Source organism: Triticum dicoccoides, chromosome 7A (assembly GCF_002162155.2).
Source record: "Triticum dicoccoides isolate Atlit2015 ecotype Zavitan chromosome 7A, WEW_v2.0, whole genome shotgun sequence".
Taxonomy (NCBI): Eukaryota; Viridiplantae; Streptophyta; class Magnoliopsida; order Poales; family Poaceae; genus Triticum; species Triticum dicoccoides.
The window spans coordinates 565,909,196-565,926,879 of record NC_041392.1 but is presented as its reverse complement, the minus strand read 5'-3'; the positions used below and the strand labels follow the sequence as shown (position 1 = coordinate 565,926,879).

Sequence of the window (17,684 nt, the reverse complement as noted above, 5' to 3'; positions counted from 1 at the left end):
GCCTGGCTCTGCTCCTTGGACTTCCCGAACACCCTGCCGAAAACCCCCGACATGGCTGGGCTCCGACCCGCCGGATCGCGCTCCGATCGGCTTGAATCTGCGAGGGGGGACAAAAAAACAGCAGCCGGGTCAAAATCGAGCGGCGGAATCGATCGGGCGAGTCGAGTGGGTGGAGGGGCAGGTACGTCGGAAGTGGGGCGCTCTCCTCTTGCACGCGGGTGGGGGCTGGCGACGGCGGCTTCGTCGGCGGGGCTCGTGGTCTGGAGTCGCTCGGGTGGTGGAGCAGACGGGGGAGAAGAAGGGGTAAAGCGGGACGCGGAGTTGTCGTTACCGGCCACGGAAGCAAGGAAGGTGGTATTGGTATCGGTGCGGGATTACGTGTTTGGGCGGGTCGGGCCGGGTCCAGAGCCCGGTGGATTTTAGGGGTGGCAGACCCGAGCCGAGAGTAGTCGGGCTGCGAGAATATCCGCACAATAAAAAAATGCCTGATTCTCGAAAAAAAATGCCTCAAAAATTCAAATTCAAATTTGTAAAAAAAAATCAAATTTAAGAGATCTCCAAAAAATCAAATTTAAACGTTTTGAATAATAAAAATGCATGTCTACAACTCCTAGAAATTTCAAAGCTAAATTAGCAATACACATAAGAGAGATAAGAAATACATTTAAACTTTTGTAGACACATTTTTGGAAGGTACTCCCTCCGTTCCGAATTACATGCATGTATCTAGATGTATTTTAGTTCTAGATACACCCATTTCTGCGACGAGTAATTTGGAACGGAGGGAGTAGTATGTGTCAACGGAGGCCTAGCTACTAATCTTTTATTTTTGCAAAAAAGGATCTTGATCTAATACAAAAACCGATGACATTTGTCAGCGCAATCTACATTAGTTATGTTGAGTCGACGCGTGGTGGCTGTATGCAGGAGGAAGAAGGCTTCAGGTTTAAATGTAAGGTGCATTTTGATTCAGCACAACAGGCACAATAAAAAAATACTTCAATTTCTACGATACAAAATCACAATCACAATTTGTGTTTTTTCAAGACGAGTATAATAACACAATTTTATGTCGTGTATATTGAAATATTGAACTATATTAACAAAGTAATTGTTAGTCAAATCCTTGTCTTAATGAATCAAAATATGATTTACATTCTTTTCATAGGGCACGGCACAATTGGACTACACATCTTCAAGTAAGCATTGATTGTGGGAATTTGAAGCAAACACGAACAACAAAGATCATCCATAAGACCAAAACTTCTATCAGGGTACTTCTAACTCATCGCTGATAATTTTCCGTACACATCTTTTGCGTCTTACTTTTCCCTACATGTTTCCTTACAAAAAAACTGCATAAGATCAAGCCTGCACCTGCACAAGCTGGATGGGGCTCTCGGCCTCACCCTTTGTAACCAGACTACTGAACCGCTGGTAAAATACTACTCTTGAATCTACAGCAGAGCAATATGCTGTTACTCAAGCATGCTATTTTCAGCAAATGGCAGCTTTGTTCTCCCTTCCTCATGGATTACTGCATCTGGACTTGCATTCCATCAACTAACAAGTGACAGTTTTTGATAAATAAGATTGGCATGGTCAAGCCAGTCAGCACGGGTTCTAAAACCCATAGGATTTTTATCCAGTAAAGCCAATTATATACTCCCCCCGTCCAGAATTACCTGCAGCACGAATGGATAGAAATGGATGTATCTTAGAATTAAAATACGTCTAGTTACATTCATTTCTGCGACAAGTAATTCCGGACGGAGGGTGTATTTAACTGGGACACACAATCAGTTTTTTTTTTTTGACATCACGGACACACAATCAGTTAGATGGGAGTGCTTGACAAAATTTCGCTGTGGTGATTTCACCGTCACAGCCTTTGGCAACCAAGGGATGAAGCTATCAACTGGAGAAGTTTGATGTCAGATCAACATATGTGATGTACAGACATTTTCATCAACTAATAGCTGGAAGGGGCAAATCAAACTTCAAAAATTATCTGCCTTTTGAGGATACATGCCAATTGTCTACAGCTCGTCATGTTCCAGCGCTTCTGCATTGTAGTGAATCATGGTCAGAAAATTCATGGTCTAATCTCCAAAACTTATCAAATGAAAGCAAAGACGCCAACCAGATTTATCATCTCCGAAGAAAAACGAAATCTCTCTAGCTGCAGATTGCGGTGAATCTGAACCATGCACACAATTTTTCTCAGAGTCCAAGCCGCACATTGCTCTAATGCTGTAATGAGAAGCGTGGTGCTCGTAAATAACATGAATTGCAAAAGCATAGAAGCAAGAGTTAGGTTCAAGCTCACTAATATGTTATGAGACACGGATCACAAACACTTGGGTAATGAAAAGGTGCAGTAAGTTTCCTATGGAACACTGATATTAGTTATTATTTATTAATATGTTTGCATTGGAGTCATCATTGATCTCACATAAGGTGTTCTCAACTAGAAAAAGGAATGCTGTAGTTCTTAACCTGTCAGGGTGTGAAGTTTTAGCCTTTCTTGCATCAGTTGGCCCTATCAAATTTCGCCAGCGTGAAATGGCATCGGGGCTTTCCAGAATCATAGCACAAACTGGACCACTGAACATCAGCACAAACAAAAACAATCATGTCAGAGGCTGCTTTGTATGCAGAGCAGATTAGCATGATAGTACTCAAATGCAAACAAGAAAAGTAAATGGAGTTCTCCCGAAAAAAATAAAAATATACCAAAATGTCTTATGGAAGAGTTGGGCAGCGCAAAGTGACAAAGTGTTCAAGAATGTTGATCAACCTCCTCATGTCACAGTTCACAACACTGTCTCCAATCTACCTTTTTGTTGCATCAGTTCAAGAAACCCTATAGTAAGGTAGCCACTATGTCTTGGCAGGAATACCTAGCCTTGAATACTCCACACCGGTTTTGGGCAACATATTCAGGTGGGGACTGGCCCCACGCACACCAAGCAATTGCCTAAAAAATGTGCTATGAGACTATGAGCCAAGAAATGTCCAATTTTGCTCGGGGCGTAATGTGGGCATGCTTACTGGATTTTACAACGAACACTCTGTTTGGTTTGGGTTGTGGGTGTATCAGAAGCGGCTGAAGGTTGGTCATTTGGAAATACGGCCGAGAGCGGTGTGAGCTGAGAAAATGTCTTAAATGCCCCTAGGGTACTCGGATGATTGTAATTTGTTGATTGTATGTTAATCACATGTTGATTTGGCTATAGATGACTGAGTTGGAACTTGTAAGTTAATTGCCTGTTATTATGTCGATTTTACTATAAGTAGCTAATTTTGCCAAAAATATTCTTAAATAATTATTTTACAATCTTTAAAAATATTGATAATGAATTTCTTAATATGTTTATTATATTACTGCAAAATGACTCCTAAGCACCAAGTTCGATTCTTCACAGAACACTCCTAATCACCTAATTTCTCTGAACCATGACATGAACAATTGTCTTTTCTAAATCGCTCGATATAAAAAAGAGATTTGTAAATCTAAAACATCACAGATTCTCTGAGCCCTTGCCACATATATCAATCATCTGATCTCCTCCGTATATATACAACTCTTCTGCCTAAAGTGTGCATGTTTTCAGAAATTAATTGATTTTATCATACCAAGAAACTGAAGAGACAAATTTAGCTCAGGAATTAGGTATTGGAACAGAGGTGGCATTAATCAAATTTCCTCATGGCCTTGGGAGGAAGAAAACACACATGTCTTTAGAACAAAACACACATGTCTTTAGAACAAAACATACGGACATACCTCGTCATGTACTTCACTAGGCTGTTGAAGAAGCTTCTATCGGCATGCTCAGCGTAGAAGAGTGATGCCCTCTCTACATCCAGCTGGACAACTGCCTCTTCTATGATATCAAATCCAGACTCCAAGATGGCCTCCTTGATTTTTTCGGTGTAGTTACCAGACAAACCATCCGGCTTGATCATCGCCAACGTCCTCTCTATCTCCACAGCCTCACAGCTCCGGCACCTGGATTAATTACACACCAAGGCATACAGTTCAGACTCAGATTACACAAAACTACAGACTGTACTACAGGCATTTCCTCCCCACAACTACCTCCGTTGCAAAGCATCCCTGAATAGAAACCGGCTTCGATTAGATTGCAGTAACAAGGCTAGCCCCAAGAACGTTTAGAACAGTGATGCCCACCCAAATTATCTCAACTAAGCGAGCGTAGGGGTGGCCCGAGGATGCCGGGGATGATCACGAGCGAAATCTTGCTCAGATCTGCCACGGCAGGCATGCTAATCCGGCAAATCTAACATTTTCATGGCAAAGAAAGGCTAAGAAACCATCCCCTCTTCAGCACTTAATTCAGCAAACGAGATCCCCAAAGGTTCACTAGAGGAGTACATGTAGAACAAGTTGCGCTAACCTGTGGAAGAAGAGAACAAGAGACAGCAAGCAGATGACGAGAACTGGCGCTACCGACGAAGCTGCCCCGGCCATCTCCGGTGAGATGGGACACAACTTAGGAGAGGTCGGCGGCGGTGTTTAGTGTGTGTTTGGTTTGGGTCGGGGTGGAATGGAACAGTAGATTGAAGAGGATCAGGTGCGGCGGGGCGAGCGGCTGCTACGGCGGATCACCGGCGGCGGCAGAGGCGGAGCACCTGCTGCTTCTCCCCAATTTTTTTGGTTGATTTTTTTTTTGACAGAAAACTCCTCCTTTATTCAAGCATCAAAACAGAAGCATCGTTTCCAAGCAAAGGGATAACCGCACCAGGGGCAACCAGTAGTAGAAAATTTAGCCAATCTAGCAAACCCACGAGCTATCACATTACTCTTTCTATTACAATGAGTATAAGTAACATGATTGAAATCTAAGGACATGAAATAACAAGGGTCTGTTTAGGACTCATCTAGATGTGACATAAACTGATGTTCATTTTGTTTATGGTCTATTTTTTTGTCCTAGTTTTTTGTGTCTTGTTGCTGTATTATATATTTGTGGGAGCATAGATGTGACGTTCTTAAAAAACAACTAGATGTGAATTAGTCAAATTGAAATAACAATCATCGAATATGGCACTAGCAATTGATGAAGAGTAGCTCTTCTTTAGAGCTTCTATCACTTCCATACTATCTGAGTTGATCTCGATTTTGCTACACCTTGTTGTACGTGCTAGATTCATTCCAAATTATACTGCAATTGTCTCTGTTGTAAACTAGTCAAAACATATATCAATCTTTTCATTCGCAACAGCTATGAACTTGGCGTTGTGGTTTCAAAGAACTGCCCCACCGTTCCTTCTAGTGTATCTACGTCAAAACCAGCATCGACATTCAGTTTAACATATCCATACCTTGGCTTTAACCACATATTCTGTTTCAGTTTGGCCTTAGGTGTGCATGAAATAATGAAATTTGCGGCGAGTCCTCTCACAACCAAGCTTATTTGAACTGCACTTTGGACGTTCTCCCCATGTGTTAATTTTCTTCTTTCATACCACAAATACCATGCTGCACTTGCTATTGTTTCTCTCAATTTCGGTAGATCCGGGATGTGAATGTCATGGTCTTTCAAACATAGCAAGTGTTCAAGAATAACTTCCCCCGCCTTGTCCAGCAAGCAGGCCTTCCTGATGATATCATCAACACCTAATAATTTCCACAAATCTGTTGCTAACTTACACTCAAATAGCAAATGCTTGATATTATCATGACCTAGATTGCACGCAGGGCAACTAGGGTTGATTTTGATATGTTTATTGATAAGAATAGAGCAGCAAGGGATTGCACTGTGAAGTGCCCTTCAAAAAAATATTTTTATTTTCGACAGGCATAGTAAACTCCACACATATTCCCAAGTATCTCTCTATTTAGAGGACCCCACTGAATTCTGAATTTTATAGCCGTACTGAGACTCCCATACACCATGGTAAGCTGGCCGTACTATGAATACTCCTGTTCTAGTCATATTCCATGCGACAAAATCGGTCATATCAATCAAAGGTAGTGGAATTGCAAGTATGTGTTGAGCATCCGCCTGTCAGAATGTTTGCCTAACAAGCTGTTCGTCCCAATCACCCGTCATAGGGTCAATGAGATCACACACACACGTGATAGAAGATGGTTACCACGAGTAGTTAATACCTTTCTGGTTGGGGATTGCGGAGTGCATTCGTCCCATCACCAACTCTCCAAACATGCCCAATTTTCACGACTTCAACACCGGCCATAATACTTTGCCAAGTATACAAGGATTTCTTCTTCAAAGTAGCATTCAAGAGATCTCCATCACTGAAATATTTCGCTTTGAGGATCATCGCACAAAGAGAATCGGGATTATCAATAAGTCTCCACGCATGTTTTGCCAGTAAAGCCAAATTAAAATAGTGGATGTCTCTAAAGCCCATACCACCTTTTTTTTGAATACACATCTTCCACCACGCGAACTAGTGCATCCTCTTGTGAGTTGCATCATCACCCCACCAAAACCGAGATATCGCATCCGTGATTCCTTTGCAATTTTTTTAGGAGTTTTAAAGATGGACATCACGTAAGTTGGTATTGCTTGCGCAACTGACTTTATAAGGACCTCTTTCCCTCCCGTGGATAGGCATTTTTCCTTCCAACCACTCAATCTCAGAAATAGTCAGTCAATCAGATATTGGAAGCTGTCACTTTTATCAAGGCCAAGAGTAGCCGGTGGTCCTAGATATTTGTCATTCAAGGCTTTAGTCATAATATTTAGAGAAGAGCATACCTCGGCCTTCATATTAACTCATGTACTAGGACTGGAAAAAATACTAGATTTGTCCAAACTTACTAGTTGTCCAGAAGTTGCACAATATGTGTCTAGTATAGATCTCAAACAGACCGCATTCTGAACATTAGCCTTCATCAAAACCAGTGAGTCATCAGCAAAGAGTAAATTTGTGATAGCTGGCGCCTCACGACAAACCTTGACTCCCACTAAATCTCCAACCCGCTCAGCATGAGATAGTAAACCTGTTAGTCCCTCAGTGCAAAGGAGAAATAAATAAGGGGAGAGAGGATCCCCCTGAACCCTCTGGTAGGTTTAAATGTCTCGGTCTCAACTGAATTAAATCTCACTCTGTACTCCACCGAAGAAACACATAACATAATCATCTTGACTCATTCATCATGAAACCCAAGTTTTAACAGAATTGCTTCCAGGAGCACCCACTCTACTCTATCATATGTTTTATGCATGTCCAGCTTGACAGCACACCACCCTTCCTTGCGGACTTTCTTCTTTTTGATTGCATGTATACTTTCATATGCTATGAGTACATTGTTAGAATAAGCCGCCCAGGAACAAATGCACTTTGAGTTGGGATGATTATCTCTGGCAGTAACACCTTCAATCTTGCTGCAATCAACTTTGTAATAACCTTGTAAACTACGTTACAAAGGCTTATAGGTCTAAATTGTGTAACGCTTTTCGGATTATTTACCTTTGGAATCATGACAATCGTGGTGTCATTCCATCCTTTTGGCATTACCCGAGAGTTGACTGCATTAAGAACTTCGACCACCAAATCCTCACCAAGCATGTCCCAGAACCTCTTATAGAACACCGCATGCAAGCCATCTAGCCCTGGAGCATTGAAATCACCGATCGAGAAAAGAGCCTTTCTCACCTCTTCTGCAGTGTACGGTGCCATAAGAATGTTATTCATCTCTCTCATTACCCGGCTACTTACTTTATTCAACACATCCTCATTCGGTGTTTGCTCCTGCGACATAAACAGATACATAAAGTAACCTTTTATGGTGCTATTCAGATCATCAATATCTTCCTTCCATACTCCTCTATCATCCAAGAGTTGCTTAATGCAATTTCTTTTTTTTCGAGCACTCGTAGTTTATGAAAGAACGATGTGTTTCTGTCTCCATGGAGAAGCCAATTGGCACGGCCTCGCTGTAACCAAACTAGCTCCTCTTAATCAAGCAAATTTTTGATAAGTACCTGAAACTCCTTCAATTTCTTGCGCACCTCAACTGTCAACGCTCCTCTCTTCAATTTCTCCATATCTTTCTGTAGCTTTTTTATTCTTTTTTTGGCCCCGTCAAAGTTTCTCTGTCCCACTTATGTAAATCATCCTTAACTGATTTTGTACGTTCCGCTAGAGATGGCCCAATACCAGCAAGTTTAGCTCGTTCCCAGGCTGTATTAACTATCTCAGTCACTATCGGTTCACTTAGCCATCTCGCTTTGAACTTCCTTTCAATTTTTTGGTTGATGGTCATGTATTCTCTGTCCAATTTTATTTTCTCAAAATGTTGTTGTCCAATGTGCCTTTTCTCTTTTATCTCTTCTATCTTTTTTACACTAAACCTACTTTATTCACACTGGTTGCACATTTACAAACATGGAAATTACAGCCACAGGGGCTGAGTCTATAAACGGGGTAAGCGCGTCTCCAACACGTAGACTAGTATCGTCTATGGACTGGTCTAGACTTGTCCGCAAATAGTGATACGAGAGCCGGTCATCCAACTCAGTCCCCCAAACGTTTGTCCCTATTTTTTAAAAAAATTGTATCACTCAAAATAAATAGCATATTAAGAGCCTGTTCGGGATCACTCTGCTCCATGGCTCCGCTCCGGGAGCGGACGGAGTTGTAGTTCAAAGTTTTTTAGAGCGGGCAAACAGCCGCTACGCAGATACTAGGATCCGGTGGAGGTTGCTGCCTCTTGAGCATGCGTTGGTTTTCCCTTGAAGAGGAAAGTGTGATGCAGCAAAGCAGCGTAAGTATTTCTCTCAGTTTTTGAGAACCAAGGTATCAATCCAGTAGGAGACCATGCGCGAGTCACCTCGTACCTACACAAACAAATAAGAACCTCGCAACCAACGTGATAAAGGGGTTATTAATCCCTTCACGACCACTTGCAAGAGTGAGATCTGATAGAGATAATGATAATAAGATAAATATTTTTGGTATTTTTATGATATAGATTGAAAGTAAAGATTATAAAATAAAATAGATTGGAAACTTGTATGATGGAAAATAGACCCGGGGGCCATAGGTTTCACTAGTGGCTTCTCTCAAGATAGCATAAGTATTACGGTGGATGAACAAATTACCGTCGAGCAACTGATAGAAAAGCGAATAATTATGAGAATATCTAGGCATGATCATGTATATAGGCATCACGTCCGTGACAAGTAGACCGACTCCTGCCTGCATCTACTACTATTACTCCACACATCGACCGCTATCCAGCATGCATCTAGAGTATTAAGTTCATAAGAATAGAGTAACGCCTTAAGCAAGATGACATGATGTAGAGGGATAAACTCATGCAATATGATATAAACCCCATCATTTTATCCTCGATGGCAACAATACAATACGTGTCGTTTCCCTTTCTGTCACTGGGATTGAGCACCGCAAGATTGAACCCAAAGCTAAGCACTTCTCCCATTGCAAGAAAGATCAATCTAGTAGGCCAAACCAAACTGATAATTCGAAGAGACTTGCAAAGATAACCAATCATACATAAAAGAATTCAGAGAAGATTCAAATATTGTCCATAGATAGACTTGATCATAACCCCACAATTCATCGGATCTCGACAAACACACCGCAAAAGAAGATTACATCGAATAGATCTCCAAGAGAATCGAGGAGAACTTTGTACTGAGATCCAAAGAGAGAGAAGAAGCCATCTAGCTACTAGCTATGGACCCGAATGTCTGAGGTAAACTACTCACACATCATCGGAGGGGCCATGGAGTTGATGTAGAGGCCCTCCGTGATCAATGCCCCCTCCGGCGGAGCTCCAAAAAAGGCCCCAAGATGAGATCTCTTGGGTACAAAAGGTTGCGGCGGTGGAAATATGGTTTCGTGGTGCTCCTGGATGTTTTCGGGGTATGTTAACATATATAGGAGGAAGAAGTAGGTCGGTTGAGCCACGAGGGGGAGGGCGCGCCCCCCTGCCTCGTGGCCGCCTCGTTCGTTTCTTGACGTCCACTCAAAGTCCCCTGGATCACGTTTGTTCCAAAAATCACGCTCCTGAAGGTTTCATTCTGTTTGGACTCCGTTTGATATTCCTTTTCTGCGAAACACTAAAATAGGCAAAAAAATAACAATTTGGGTCAGGCCTCCGGTTAATAGGTTAGTCCCAAAAATAATATAAAAGTGTAAAATAAAGCCCATTAACATCCAAAACAGATAATATAATAGCATGGAACAATCAAAAATTATAGATACGTTGGAGACGTATCAGAGGTTCGAATGGAGGTCTCCCATGAAGGATAGATACCATCAACCAGATAGTAGTGTTGTGGAACGTTGCAGAAAATTAAAATTTTTCCTACGGTTTCACCAAGATCCATCTATGAGTTCATCTAAGCAACGAGTCTAGGGAGAGAGTTTGCATCTACATACCACTTGTAGATCGCGTGCGGAAGCTTGCAAGGTGATGATGTAGTCGTACTCGACGTGATCCAAATCACCGATGACCAGCGCCGAACGGACGGCACCTCCGCGTTCAACACACGTACGGGACGGGAGACGTCTCCTCCTTCTTGATCCAGCAAGGGGGAAGGAGAGGTTGGTGAAGATCCAGCAGCACGACGGCGTGGTGGTGGATGCAGGGCGTCACAGCAGCAGGGCTTCGCCGAGACTACGAGGGAGAGACGTAACGGGGGGAGGTGGAGGCGCCAGGGGCTGGTGTATGAAGTCCCTCCTCTCCCCCACTATATATAGGGGTTCCAGGGGGGGCGCCGGCCCTAGTAGATGAGATCTACTAGGGGGGGCGGCGGCCTAGGGGAGGTTTCCCTCCCCCCCAAGGCACCTAGGGGTGCCTTCCACCACTAGGACTCCTCCTAGGGGGAAACCCTAGGCGCATGGGCCTATAGGGGCTGGTGCCCTTGGCCCATGATGGCCAAGGCGCACCCCCTACAGCCCATGTGGCCCCTCGGGACAGGTGGCCCCTACCCGGTGGACCCCCGGGACCCTTCCGGTGGTCCCGGTACAATACCGATAACCCCGAAACTTGTCCCGATGCCCGAAATAGCACTTCCTATATATAATTCTTTACCTCCGGACCATTCCGGAACTCCTCGTGACGTCCGGGATCTCATCCGGGACTCCGAACAACATTCGGGTTTCTGCATATCCATATCTTCATAACCCTAGCGTCACCGAACCTTAAGTGTGTAGACCCTACAGGTTCGGGAGACATGCAGACATGACCGAGACGCTCTCAGTCAATAACCATCAGCGGGATCTGGATACCCATGATGGCTCCCACATGCTCCTCGATGTTGTCATCGGATGAACCACTATGTCGAGGATTCGATCAAACCCTGTATGCAATTCCCTTTGTCAATCGGTATGTTACTTGCCCGAGACTCGATCGTCAGTATCCCAATACCTTGTTCAGTCTCGTTACCGGCAAGTCACTTTACTCGTACCGTAATGCATGATCCCGTGTCCAACACCTTGGTCACATTGAGCTCAATATGATGATGCATTACCGAGTGGGCCCAGAGATACCTCTCCGTCATACGGAGTGACAAATCCCAGTCTCGATCCGTGTCAACCCAACAGCTACTTTCGGAGATACCTGTAATGCACCTTTATAGTCACCCAGTTACGTTGTGACGTTTGATACACCCAAGGCACTCTTACGGTATCCAGGAGTTACACGATCTCATGGTCGAAGGAAGAGATACTTGACACTTGCAAAGCTCTAGCAAAACGAACTACACGATCTTTTATGCTATGCTTAGGATTGGGTCTTGTCCATCACATCATTCTCCTAATGATGTGATCCCGTTATCAACGACATCCAATGTCCATAGTCAGGAAACCATGACTATCTGTTGATCACAACGAGCTGGTCAACTAGAGGCTTACCAGGGACATAGTGTGGTCTAAGTATTCACACGTGTATTACGATTTCCGGATAATACAGTTATAGCATGAATAAAAGACAATTATCATGAACAATGAAATATAATAATACTTTTATTATTGCCTCTAGGGCATATTTCCAATAGTCTCCCACTTGCACTAGAGTCACCAATCTAGTTACATTGTGATGAATTGAACACCCATAGAGTTCTGGTGTTGATCATGTTTTGCACGCGAGAGAGGTTTAGTCAGCGGATCTGCGACATTCAGATCCGTGTGCACTTTGCAAATCTCTATGTCTCCATCTTGAACATTTTCACGGATGGAGTTGAAACGACGCTTGATGTGCCTGGTCTTCTTGTGAAACCTGGGCTCCTTTGCGAGGGCAATAGCTCCAGTGTTGTCACAGAAGAGTTTGATCGGCCCCGACGCATTGGGTATGACTCCTAGGTCGGTGATGAACTCCTTCACCCAAATCGCTTCATGTGCTGCCTCCGAGGCTGCCATGTACTCCGCTTCACATGTAGATCCCGCCACGACGCTCTGCTTGCAGCTGCACCAGCTTACTGCTCCACCATTCAACATATACACGTATCCGGTTTGTGACTTAGAGTCATCCAGATCTGAGTCGAAGCTAGCGTCGATGTAACCCTTTACGACGAGCTCTTCGTCTCCTCCATAAACGAGAAACATGTCCTTTGTCCTTTTCAGGTACTTCAGGATATTCTTGACCGCTGTCCAGTGTTCCTTGCCGGGATTACTTTGGTATCTTGCTACCAAACTTACGACAAGGTTTACATCGGGTCTGGTACACAGCATGGCATACATAATAGATCCTATGGCTGAAGCATAGGGGATGACACTCATCTCTTCTTTATCTTTTGCCGTGGTCGGTGACTGAGCTGAGCTCAGTCTCATACCTTGTAACATAGGCAAGAACCCCTTCTTGGACTGATCCATTCTGAATCTCTTCAAAATCTTATCAAGGTATGTGCTTTGTGAAAGACCTATGAGGCGTCTCGATCTATCTCTATAGATCTTGATGCCTAATATATAAGCAGCTTCTCCAAGGTCCTTCATTGAAAAACACTTATTCAAGTAGGCCTTAATGCTGTCCAGAAATTCTATATTATTTCCCATCAGGAGTATGTCATCTACATATAATATGAGAAAGAGCTCCCACTCACTTTCTTGTAAACGCAGGCTTCTCCATAAGTCCGCATAAACCCAAACGCTTTGATCATCTCATCAAAGCGAATGTTCCAACTCCGAGATGCTTGCACCAGTCCATAAATGGATCGCTGGAGCTTGCATACTTTGTTAGCGTTCCGAGGATCGACAAAACCTTCCGGCTGCATCATATACAGTTCTTCCTTAAGATGCCCGTTAAGGAATGCTGTTTTGACGTCCATCTGCCATATCTCATAATCATAGTATGCGGCAATTGCTAACATGATTCGGACGGACTTTAGCTTCGCTACGGGAGAGAATGTCTCGTCGTAGTCAATCCCTTGAACCTGTCGATAACCCTTAGCGACAAGTCGAGCTTTATAGATGGTAACATTACCATCCGCGTCCGTCTTCTTCTTAAAGATCCATTTGTTTTCTATCGCTCGCCGATCATTGGGCAAGTCTGTCAAAGTCCATACTTTGTTTTCATACATGGATTCTATCTCGGATTTCATGGCTTCAAGCCATTTGTTGGAATCCGGGCCCGCCATTGCTTCTTCATAGTTCGAAGGTTCATTGTTGTCTAACAACATGATTTCCAGGACAGGGTTGCCGTACCACTCTGGTGCGGAACGTGTCCTTGTGGACCTACGAAGTTCAGCAGTAACTTGATCCGAAGTACCTTGACCATTATCATGATTTTCCTCTTCAGTTGGTGTGGGCATCACAGGAACGGTTTCCTGTGCTGCGTCACTATCCCGCTCAAGAGGTAGTACTTCATCGAGTTCTACTTTTCTCCCACTTACTTCTTTCGAGAGAAACTCTTTTTCCAGAAAGCATCCGTTCTTGGTAACAAAGATCTTGCCTTCGGATCTTAAGTAGAAGGTATACCCTACAGTTTCCTTAGGGTATCCTATGAATACGCATTTTTCCGACTTGGGTTCGAGCTTTTCAGGTTGAAGTTTCTTGACATAAGCTTCGCATCCCCAAACTTTTAGAAACGACAGCTTAGGTTTCTTTCCAAACCATAATTCATACGGTGTCGTCTCAACGGATTTAGACGGTGCCCTATTTAAAGTGAATGTAGCTGTCTCTAGAGCGTATCCCCAAAATGATAGCGTTAAATCGGTAAGAGACATCATAGACCGCACCATATCCAATAGAGTGCGATTACGACGTTCAGACACACCGTTTCGCTGAGGTGTTCCAGGCGGCGTGAGCTGTGAAACGATTCCACATTTCTTTAAGTGTGTACCAAATTCGTGACTTAAGTATTCTCCTCCACGATCTGATCATAAGAATTTTATCTTTCGGTCACGTTGATTCTCCACCTCATTCTGAAATTCCTTGAACTTTTCAAAGGTCTCAGACTTGTGTTTCATTAAGTAGACATACCCATATCTACTCAAGTCATCTGTGAGAGTGAGAACATAACGATATCCTCCGCGAGCCTCAACGCTCATTGGACCGCACACATCGGTATGTATGATTTCCAACAAGTTGGTTGCTCGCTCCATTGTTCCGGAGAACGGAGTCTTGGTCATTTTGCCCAAGAGGCATGGTTCGCACGTGTCAAACGATTCATAATCAAGAGACTCTAAAAGTCCATCGGCATGGAGCTTCTTCATGCGCTTGACACCAATGTGACCAAGGCGGCAGTGCCACAAGTATGTGGGACTATCGTTATCAACTTTAAATCTTTTGGCATCTACACTATGAACATGTGTAATATTACGCTCGAGATTCATTAAGAATAAACCATTGACCATCGGAGCATGACCATAAAACATATCTCTCATATAAATCGAACAACCATTATTCTCAGTCTTAAATGAGTAGCCATCTCGTATTAAACGAGATCCTGATACAATGTTCATGCTCAAACTTGGCACTAAATAACAATTATTAAGGTTCAAAACTAATCCCGTAGGTAAATGTAGAGGCAGCGTGCCGACGGCGATCACATCGACTCTGGAACCATTCCCGACGCGCATCGTCACCTCGTCCTTTGCCAGTCTCCGTTTATTCCGCAGCTCCTGCTGTGAGTTACAAATATGAGCAACGGCACCGGTATCAAATACGCAGGAGTTACTATGATTACTGGTAAGGTACACATCAATCACATGTATATCAAATATACCTTTGGTGTTGCCGGCCTTCTTATCCGCTAAGTATTTGGGGCAGTTCCGCTTCCAGTGACCCTTCCCCTTGCAATAAAAGCACTCAGTCTCAGGCTTGGGTCTATTCTTTGACTTCTTCCCGGTAACTGGCTTACCAGGTGCGGCAACATCTTTGCCGTCCTTCTTGAAGTTCTTCTTACCCTTGCCCTTCTTGAACTTAGTGGTCTTATTGACCATCAACACTTGATGTTCTTTCTTGATTTCAGCCTCTGCTGACTTCAGCATCGAGAACACTTCAGGAATGGTCTTTTCCATTCCCTGCATGTTGTAGTTCATCACAAAGCTCTTGTAGCTTGGTGGGAGCGACTGGAGGATTCTGTCAATGACCGCCTCATCTGGGAGGTTAATGTTCAGCTGGGTCATACGGTTGTGCAACCCAGACATCTTTAGGATGTGCTCACTGACAGAACTGTTCTCCTCCATCTTACAACTGTAGAACTTGTCGGAGACATCATATCTCTCGACCCGGGCATGAGCTTGAAAAACTAGTTTCAGCTCTTCGAACATCTCATATGCTCCGTGATGCTCAAAACGCTTTTGGAGCCCCGGTTCTAAGCTGTAAAGCATGCCGCACTGAACGAGGGAGTAATCATCAGCGCGAGACTGCCAAGCATTCATAATGTCTTGGTTCTCTGGGACGGGAGCGTCACCTAGCGGTCCTTCTAGGACATATTGTTTCCTGGCAGCTATGAGGATGATCCTCAGGTTCTGGACCCAGTCCGTATAGTTGCTGCCATCATCTTTCAGCTTGGTTTTCTCTAGGAACGCGTTGAAGTTCATGTTGACATTAGCGTTGGCCATTGATCTACAAGACATATTTGCAAAGGTTTTTAGACTAAGTTCATGATAATAAAGTTCTAATCAAATTATGAACTCCCACTTAGATTAGACATCCCTTTAGTCATCTAAGTGTTACACGATCCGAGTCGAGTAGCCCGTGTCCGATCATCACGTGAGACGGACTAGTCATCGTCGGTGAACATTTTCATGTTGATCGTATCTTCCATACGACTCGTGTTCGACCTTTCGGTCTCCGTGTTCCGAGGCCATGTCTGCACATGCTAGGCTCGTCAAGTTAACCCTAAGTGTTTTCGCTGTGTAAAACTGTCTTACACCCGTTGTATGTGAACGTAAGAATCCATCACACCCGATCATCACGTGGTGCTTAGAAACGACGAACTGTAGCAACGGTGCACAGTTAGGGGAGAACACTTCTTGAAATTTTATAAGGGATCATCTTATTTACTACCGTCGTCCTAAGTAGACAAGATGCATAATACATAATAAACATCACATGCAATTATATAGTTGTGACATGATATGGCCAATATCATATAGCTCCATTGATCTTCATCTTCGGGGCTCCATGATCATCTTGTCACCGGCTTGACACCATGATCTCCATCATCATGATCTCCATCATCGTGTCTTCATGAAGTTGTCACGCCAACGACTACTTCTACTTCTATGACTAACGTTTAGCAATAAAGTAAAGTAGTTTACATGACGTTATTCAATGACACGCAGGTCATACAAAAAAAAATAATGACAACTCCTATGGCTCCTGCCGGTTGTCATACTCATCGACATGCAAGTCGTGAATCCTATTACAAAGAACATGATCTCATACATCACAATTCATCATTCATCACAACTTCTGGCCATATCACATCACATGATCAATCGCTGCAAAAACAAGTTAGACGTCCTCTAATTGTTGTTGCATCTTTTACGTGGCTGCAATTGGGTTCTAGCAAGAACGTTTTCTTACCTACGAATCACCACAACGTGATTTTGTCAACTTCTATTTACCCTTCATAAGGGCCCTGTTCATCGATTCCGCTCCAACTAAGGTGGGAGAGACAGACACCCGCCAGCCACCTTATGCAACTTGTGCATGTCAGTCGGTGGAACCGGTCTCACGTAAGTGTACGTGTAAGGTTGGTCCGGGCCGCTTCATCCCACAATACCGTTGAGCAAGAAAAGACTAGTAGAGGCAAGTAAGATGACAAAATCCACGCCCACAACAAAGTTGTGTTCTACTCGTGCAAAGAGAACTACGCATAGACCTAGCTCATGATGCCACTGTTGGGGAACGTTGCGGAAAATTAAAATTTTTCCTACGGTTTCACCAAGATCCATCTATGAGTTCATCTAAGCAACGAGTCTAGGGAGAGAGTTTGCATCTACATACCACTTGTAGATCGCGTGCGGAAGCTTGCAAGGTGATGATGTAGTCGTACTCGACGTGATCCAAATCACCGATGACCAGCGCCGAACGGACGGCACCTCCGCGTTCAACACACGTACGGGACGGGAGACGTCTCCTCCTTCTTGATCCAGCAAGGGGGAAGGAGAGGTTGGTGAAGATCCAGCAGCACGACGGCGTGGTGGTGGATGCAGGGCGTCACAGCAGCAGGGCTTCGCCGAGACTACGAGGGAGAGACGTAA

At 43.8% G+C, this 17,684-nt stretch overlaps 1 pseudogene; it reads right to left on the bottom strand.

Annotated features, from left to right (window-relative positions):
- The window catches only part of LOC119329619, an 8,661-nt pseudogene extending 3,967 nt beyond the window's left edge, over nucleotides 1-4,694 (bottom strand).
- Nucleotides 4,695-17,684: the final 12,990 nt, after the last annotated feature.